Source organism: Tupaia chinensis, unplaced genomic scaffold (assembly GCF_000334495.1).
Source record: "Tupaia chinensis unplaced genomic scaffold, TupChi_1.0 Scaffold000622_1, whole genome shotgun sequence".
NCBI classification, from domain to species: Eukaryota; Metazoa; Chordata; class Mammalia; order Scandentia; family Tupaiidae; genus Tupaia; species Tupaia belangeri.
This window is the reverse complement of record NW_006160142.1, coordinates 677,696-685,866: the sequence shown is the minus strand read 5'-3', so window position 1 is coordinate 685,866 and position 8,171 is coordinate 677,696.

The window sequence follows — 8,171 nt, the reverse complement described above, 5'->3', positions numbered from 1 at the left end:
CACAGGCAATAATCCCTAAAATAGACAAGTGGGACTATATCAGACTAAGAAGTTTCTGCACAGCAAAGGATAGAGTAACAAGTGTGAATTGACAACAATCAGAATGGGAGAATATTTTTGTTAAATATGCCCCAGGCAAGGGACTGATAACCAGAGTACACAGGGAACTCAAGCGCCTTATGAGAAAAAAATAATAATAATAATAATAACCCAGTTAAAAGATGGGAAAATGAGCTGAACAAAAATCTCTCTAAGGAAGTCATACAAACAGCTGAAAAGCATATAAGGAAATGTTCAATGTCCCTCATCATAAGGGAGATGCAGATAAAAACCACAATGAGATACCACCTAACCCCTGTCAGAATGGCAAAGATTAAGAATATAAAAAGTGATAAGTGTTGGCGGGGATGTGGTGAAAAGGGAACCCTCCTACACTGTTGGTGGGAATGTAAACTAGTTCAACCACTGTGTGGAGAACAATATGGAGGTTCCTCAAATATCTACAAATAGAACTACCATTTGATCCAGCAATCCCACTTCTGGGTATCTACCCAAAGGACAAGAGAACGCTTAGTCAGAAAAGTGTTTGCACATCAATGTGTACTGCAGCATTATTCACAATTGCCAAGACATGGAACCAACCTAAATGTCCACAAACTGATGAACGGATTGAAAATGTGTGGCATATATACTCTATGGAATACTACTCAGCCATAAAAAAACAAGATCCTGGCATTTGATAGAAAGTGGTCAGATATGGAGGATCTATTGCTGAGTGAAGCAAGCCAGGCTATGAAAGAAAGATATTGTATGTATCCACTTAATATATATCAACTATCCGCACTCTATGGTAGAGAATGAAACATTGGAGGACATAAAAGCAATGAAAATACTTAACTAGGACAAGACAGTGTGGAATGCAGGGGTGGGGGGAGAGAAGAGTATAGAGAAAGATAGAAAAAGAACAAATAGAGAGGCATGACCTTAGTAGGACACAGATATGGTTTATTACCTGTTGATCATGACGAGTATAATATTCTCAACTGGATTGGTCTGAGAAGTATTTCATGTTGGGTAAAGTCTTTTTACAAGCAAAATGAGAAATAGTGATTGACTGGTTAAAAAAATAATTGGAATAATAATAATAATGATCAGGAAAACAATGAAAAGATATTGGATGATGAAGTAGGGATTTTAATGTCTCTGTATTGACTGACGTTCATGGTATTCCTTCTGGAAAAAGAAATGTAATACACTGTAAAATTATATGCAATTCAATGTAATATAAACAAGATTATGATGATAATAAATTAATTTTAAAAAATCATCATCCTTGCATACACCTGTAAATATTCCTAAGGTCATTGCAAATGCTCCACTTCTGAAAAAAAATTTAGATTATTCTTTCTGCACAGAAAGGAAAGGGAGAGAGGAAGAAAGAAATAATGAAGGGAGTGAGAGAAGAAGAAAGGAAGAAAGGAGGAAGGGAGGAATAGAGGAAGGAAGGAATAAAAGAAACAAAGAAAATGTAAAAAAAAAAAATCCACAAAGAATAGATTGTTTCTGTTTATGAAGTGGTAAGAACTCTTCAAGATCACATCCTTGTAGAAGCCCTGACAAAATTATCTTCCCTATCTATTCCCTGTGCAGCATGAGCTGCTTCCAGCCAAGGCTCCCCAGTGCCACAAGTCAAGGCATCAAGACCATGCTTCTTCAGGAAGAGGTCCAGGAAGACCCCATCCACCTTGAGCTGTTGGAGCACTGGCCATGAGTCAGCCAGGCTGGGGCAGCACACTCTCCTTCTCAGGAAGCCTGGAATGCTTATGGAAACTTTGTTTTCTGTGTATTTTAGTGATCAGTTTTAGATCCAAATTCAAGAACCAAATTATTTGTGGCAGGGAATCTAATCAAAAGACTTAAGGATTAACATTTGGAATTGTGCAAATATTTACTGTTAGGATAAATTATATTACTGGTGCCCACTTTCAAAAATCAAAAACTAAAGCTTAAGCCCACACAGTTCTAATTTCCACCATTCATTCAATCATTAAACAAATACTTATTGAGTGTCTACTTTAATCCAACCACTTATTCCAGTTACCGGAAATGCAGAGGTAAATAGAAAAAAATTTCTGCTCTCACAGACTTTACATTCGAGTAGAGGTGACAAATAACATACAAGATAAATAAGCAAAATGCATAGTTGCTAGACAGTGACAAGGTCTGATGACAAGAAATAAATCAGGAAAGAGGGAAATGAGAAGGAACGTTTGACTAAAGACCAGAGAAAGTGGGAACTGAGACATGCAGATATTGAGGAAAGGCTATTACAGGCAAAGGGAACAGCAAGTGCAACATCTCTCAGGCTGGGCTAATCCTGGTGTGTTCCACAAAAACAAGTGTAGCTGAAACAGAGAAAAATGGAGTAGGAAAGAGTAATAAGAGATAAAAACAAACAGACAAAAAAATAAAGGAACCCAGATCATTTCAATGTCCTTATTTCTAAAATGATGAAGATCAGGTGAGATTAAAAAAAATTAGAAAAAAAAAGCCGAAACAAACGAAAAACCTGAAAGATTGTAGTACTGATCAAACTGGTTTGTGTAGATTGCCTGTATTGAACACTAGGAGATCCTGAATTCCAATCCCAGTCACTTTTCATCTCTTCGTTTATAATTTTCTCCACCTTGTGCCCCTCTTCCCCAGCCTCCTGGTGTCCTAACCTATCTCCAGTCCTCTCCAACATCATCCCTCCACCCTCCCCACAGAAAAGCTGCTTTCCTTTGGAGCTGTCACTTGGGGAAAGATATAAAAAATGGTTCACACCACAGTGATAATCATCTCCTACATTTTGATGGGCTTTACACATTCCAAAAGACTTTGGTTTGCATTGGCTCATTAGATTCTCAAAACATCCCTGTCAGATAGAAAGAACTAAAGAAGCACCACTCAAAGGTTAAGTAACCTATCTAAAGTCATACAGCTAATCAATGGCAAAAAAAAAAAAAAAAAAAAAAAAAAAAAAAAAAAGAGTGGAATTCAAGTCTTTCAGTTTCGGTCTGGACTGTCACTTTAGGGACTATCACAACGGAATGCCTCCACTTCCTAGAGCTCTGTAAAGCTATTGGAAACACCAGTCTTGGCATGAATAAAGAGCAGTAACCTACATCAGACACGTCCGGCAGTGAGACTGTGGCAGCTGACCAGCTACTGTGTTCTCACACAGCTGGTACCCCTTGGTCACAGAGAAGCCTTGATGGTGAATTTAATCAAATGAACAAGGAAAATGGAATCGCAAAGCAAAGCCTAGTGCTCAGATGAGCAAGATTTTTATTAATTCCCTGGAACATCATTTTCCTCCTGGTCATAAGCACAGCCTTCCTACTCCTAGACTGTCATGTTGCTGAGTTCAGCAAAAGCCAAGGAGAGAGAAAAATAAAGTCATGAAGTGTACTCCAGCCCAGGAGAGTCCTCACTCATAGTCCAGAGCTGGCTGTGGGCCAATGTGCTTAAGAAAGAGTATGAAACTCTAAGGTGTTTCCTCAAGAGGAGGATAACCTTTAATTCAAATATATCTTCATTTATCCCTAAAAGAGCCTATTATTTTGAAGAGAATAAGATGATTGCATAGCCTTGGCTATTTTTCTCTACTGCAATCAGTCATTTTACAAATGGGTGCTGGTTGGTAGTGAAGCAGTATGAAAGTAAAAATGATACATCCACCCTGGATGCACAAGAGGACCACCCTCTGGCCATGCTCCTCCCACAGGCAAGGAGTCTGTGAGTCCATGAGGCCAAGGAGACATGACCACCCAAGTCTGCACTGAACATGCTCTGATAGTTGGGGCCTCAATATCTCCTGCTTAAATACTCACAGTCTGCCTCATCCTCCCCAGAGGGGACTCCACCCCCAGTGTGAACACCACAGGCTTAAGGATGGCTGTCTTCAAGTTGCCAGTCGAGGCCCAAGGTGCAGGCTGGGTGGTGCCGTGTAAGTTGTGTGAAATCAGGGAAGAGTCAGGGTGGGAAGAGATAGGGCGAGCTGCAGGCCAGGGCTTCCATTTGCACTCTTGCCTGAACCCTACAGAAGTTAAAGGTGGTCTTCATGAAGGAGTGGAGTTGAATCAGTAACTAAGTGCCCTCCTATCTCCACTTCTAAGAGAACCATCAAATCACAGCTGCAGGTCTGTGTCATCACCTTCACCTGGTACACAACCACATTGACCCTGCTCTGCCTTTAAGACCATTCTGCTATATTAATCTCATTCCACCATATTTACCAGAACCTTTGGCAACTATTGATAACTCAGACTCCATCTCCTTCCCTATTTCTGCCTCTTCCTGATGACTTCGTCATCTTCGTGGACCACCCAGCCTCAGCCTCAGCCTCAGCCTCATGGTGCTTTCACTTACTCATTCTCATTGACTTCTTCTTTCTGAGCATTGGTAAATTTTGGCCACAATCCTCATCTTGTAATTGCCAGAAATTTTCTCTCCTCAATATTCTTCACCTTTAGAAACCTACTCCTTGACTTCCTCTCTATTCTCCTATCTTTCTCAAGCATGTCCTTCTGGAGCATGCCTTATGCATGCTAAGCCTTATGCACATACCGTGCCCCACCTGATATACCCTTCTCAGCTCTTAAAACACAGCTCGAGGGACCAGCAGTTAGCATAATGGCTATGTCACTGGACTCCCATGTAGTGGACCGCGGTTTGAGTCCCAGACCCGGTGGCTTGAACTCACACCCGGAGCGTGGACGTGAGTGCCCAAGATCCTGAGAGGAGAATGGAGGAGAAGGGATTGTGGCATGACCATCCCCCCTGGAGAGTGATTTCTCACTTTCTATCTCTCTGTCTCTCTCTGTTTTTCTGGCAAGCATACGCGCCCTATAGCAAAAACCTCTCCCCCCTCCCCCCCCAAAAAAACACAGCTCTAACATCACTTTTCATTCAACATACCTTAATTAAGCACCTACTAGGAAGTACACACTCTGTAGAGAGTGGAATTTCAAACATTAATGAAGTGTCTTCCTTCTCTCCCAGACAGCAGCTCAGGAAATGAACAAGTAAACATATAATTCCGTCTGTGTGGTCATTTAAACAATTTAAACAAGCTACTGTGGAAACACAGAGGTTTTACTACACTCAATCAAATCAGGTGGGGCTTTGTGCCCAGTAAAAAAGGACACCTGCCTGGAGTTTTACATATTTTTCAAATGTGTGTGTGTGTGTGTGTGTGTGTGTGTGTGTGTCCTAATTTGGAATGGATATATCCAAAGGGTATACACACACACACACACACACATATTGTAGGCAAAATAAGAACATTCCAATCTGATTTCTTCTACCTGATTATCATCCACTTGAGCAGAGATTCTTCTTAGGAAATAAAGAAGCTAATATTAGTTCAGTTCTTGCTATGCCCAATGTCTGTTTGGCTCTACGCTGTGATACAGATACGCAGTTCAATGATGCTGCAAGGCAAGGATTGATATGCTACCCAATTTTACAGATGCAAAAACAGAAGTTGAAAAAACTACCCAACATTACATGGCTGGCAAGTGGCCAAAACAGGATTCTCTCATTCTTTCATTCATTCATTTAATAGTCATTGAGCTCATAGTATGTGCTAGATCTTGTGTCAGACCTCATGGACATATACACTAAATATATACACACACACAATAGCAGACATATACCATAGACAAGGTAGTCACTGCCCAGATGGAGCTTGCATTCTAGTGAAGAAGGCAGACAATAACTAAATCAAGAAAGAAGAAATGTAACATATCAGGACAGTGCTATGAACAAATAGAGGAATTAAATCATGAAGATCTGGGAAGTGGGTGGAGAGGATGGTCAAGGATCCATCTAGTTGCAAAGTGCAGCTCTTTTCCACCATTCCTTCTGTCCCTCCAGGACACCCCTGCAGTTCATCTGGCAACCAATTATGATTCCATGTATCCTACTACTTAACTCCAAGCCCAGTAAATGGTTTTTGTTTTTGTTGTTGTTGTTGTTTTGGAGAGGTTTTTACGCTATAGGGCACGTGCGCTCGCCAGACAGACAGAGAGAGACATAGAGACAGAAAGCAAGAAATCACCCCCCGGGGGGGATGGTCATGCCACAATCCCTTCTCCTCCATTCTCCTCTCAGGATCTTGGGCACGCACGCACACGCGCCCGGCGTGAGTTTTAAGCCACCGGGTCTGGGACGCGAACCGCGGTCAACTACGTAGGAGTCCAGCGACATAGCCATTACGTTCACTGCTGGTTCCCAAGCCCAGTAAATATTAACAAAGCTTACTATCTAACGATGCTCATATTTTTTTCCTAACACGCTGAAGAATTCATAATACGTTTCACACTTCAACAAACTAAAAAGGTGCCTGAACTGATGTGTGACCAAAGTGGGAGGGCTCATGGGGAAGTTCATGATGAATATACACTTTGTTAATTGCGGATGAACTAGCTAGGTCACAGTGATCTGCGGGCTCGTGAGTGTGCAGGAGCAGCCCGTACATGATATGATTTGAAGGAGGTTAAAGCTCACTCTTCCCCCACCTACTCCCTGAGCTCCTCTCTCCCTCACTGCTCCCCCACACCAAAACCAGAATCTCCTCCCTTTCAGTGTCCTACAACACCTGAAATCCTCACCCCATCAATCAAATGCACTATTGTGGGAAGAAGATGAAAACATACTCAAAGATTTAGTTTGATGTTTGAACTTCACCCTTCACTGGTCTTGTGACCTTATAGAAATCAGTTCATGTCTAGGACTCTTAATTTCCACAACTGTAAGTTCAAGTAAATATCCTAATTTATAAAGGATATATCCAAAGGGTATTGTGAATCAGAGAGTATGAAAGAATACCAAAAACTGCCCAAATGTGATGAATATTGGTCCAATTGAAATGCAAATGTTGCTTGGAAAAAATCCCAGAGGTTTTTACGCTATAGGGCACGTGCGCTCGCCAGACAGACAGAGAGAGACATAGAGACAGAAAGCAAGAAATCACCCCCCGGGGGGGATGGTCACGCCACAATCCCTTCTCCTCCATTCTCCTCTCAGGATCTTGGGCACGCACGCACACGCGCCCGGCGTGAGTTTTAAGCCACCGGGTCTGGGACGCGAACCGCGGTCAACTACGTAGGAGTCCAGCGACATAGCCATTACGTTCACTGCTGGTTCCCAAGCCCAGTAAATATTAACAAAGCTTACTATCTAACGATGCTCATATTTTTTTCCTAACACGCTGAAGAATTCATAATACGTTTCACACTTCAACAAACTAAAAAGGTGCCTGAACTGATGTGTGACCAAAGTGGGAGGGCTCATGGGGAAGTTCATGATGAATATACACTTTGTTAATTGCGGATGAACTAGCTAGGTCACAGTGATCTGCGGGCTCGTGAGTGTGCAGGAGCAGCCCGTACATGATATGATTTGAAGGAGGTTAAAGCTCACTCTTCCCCCACCTACTCCCTGAGCTCCTCTCTCCCTCACTGCTCCCCCACACCAAAACCAGAATCTCCTCCCTTTCAGTGTCCTACAACACCTGAAATCCTCACCCCATCAATCAAATGCACTATTGTGGGAAGAAGATGAAAACATACTCAAAGATTTAGTTTGATGTTTGAACTTCACCCTTCACTGGTCTTGTGACCTTATAGAAATCAGTTCATGTCTAGGACTCTTAATTTCCACAACTGTAAGTTCAAGTAAATATCCTAATTTATAAAGGATATATCCAAAGGGTATTGTGAATCAGAGAGTATGAAAGAATACCAAAAACTGCCCAAATGTGATGAATATTGGTCCAATTGAAATGCAAATGTTGCTTGGAAAAAATCCCCAACTAATGTGATTTAATTAGCCACGCCTTAGGAAGTGGGGCACACAAGGGTGTCTATGATATAAAGGAGAGTTAGGTGTTGGACAGCCAGAGTTTCCCATGTGGAGTTAAGGCTGACTGGGAATTCCAACAGGCAGTATTAGAGCTTTGTGCACGTGGGTGCTCAAGAGAAAACAGTCAAACAGAATAAAGGAGCACTGAAGAGCAATGCAGCCCACCCGGCATGACTTAGACCTCTTCAGTACCAGAGCATGACCCACGAGAAAGCCAGGGCTCAGAAACAGGCTAAACCATCTAGGTTTAGGTAAGTCTA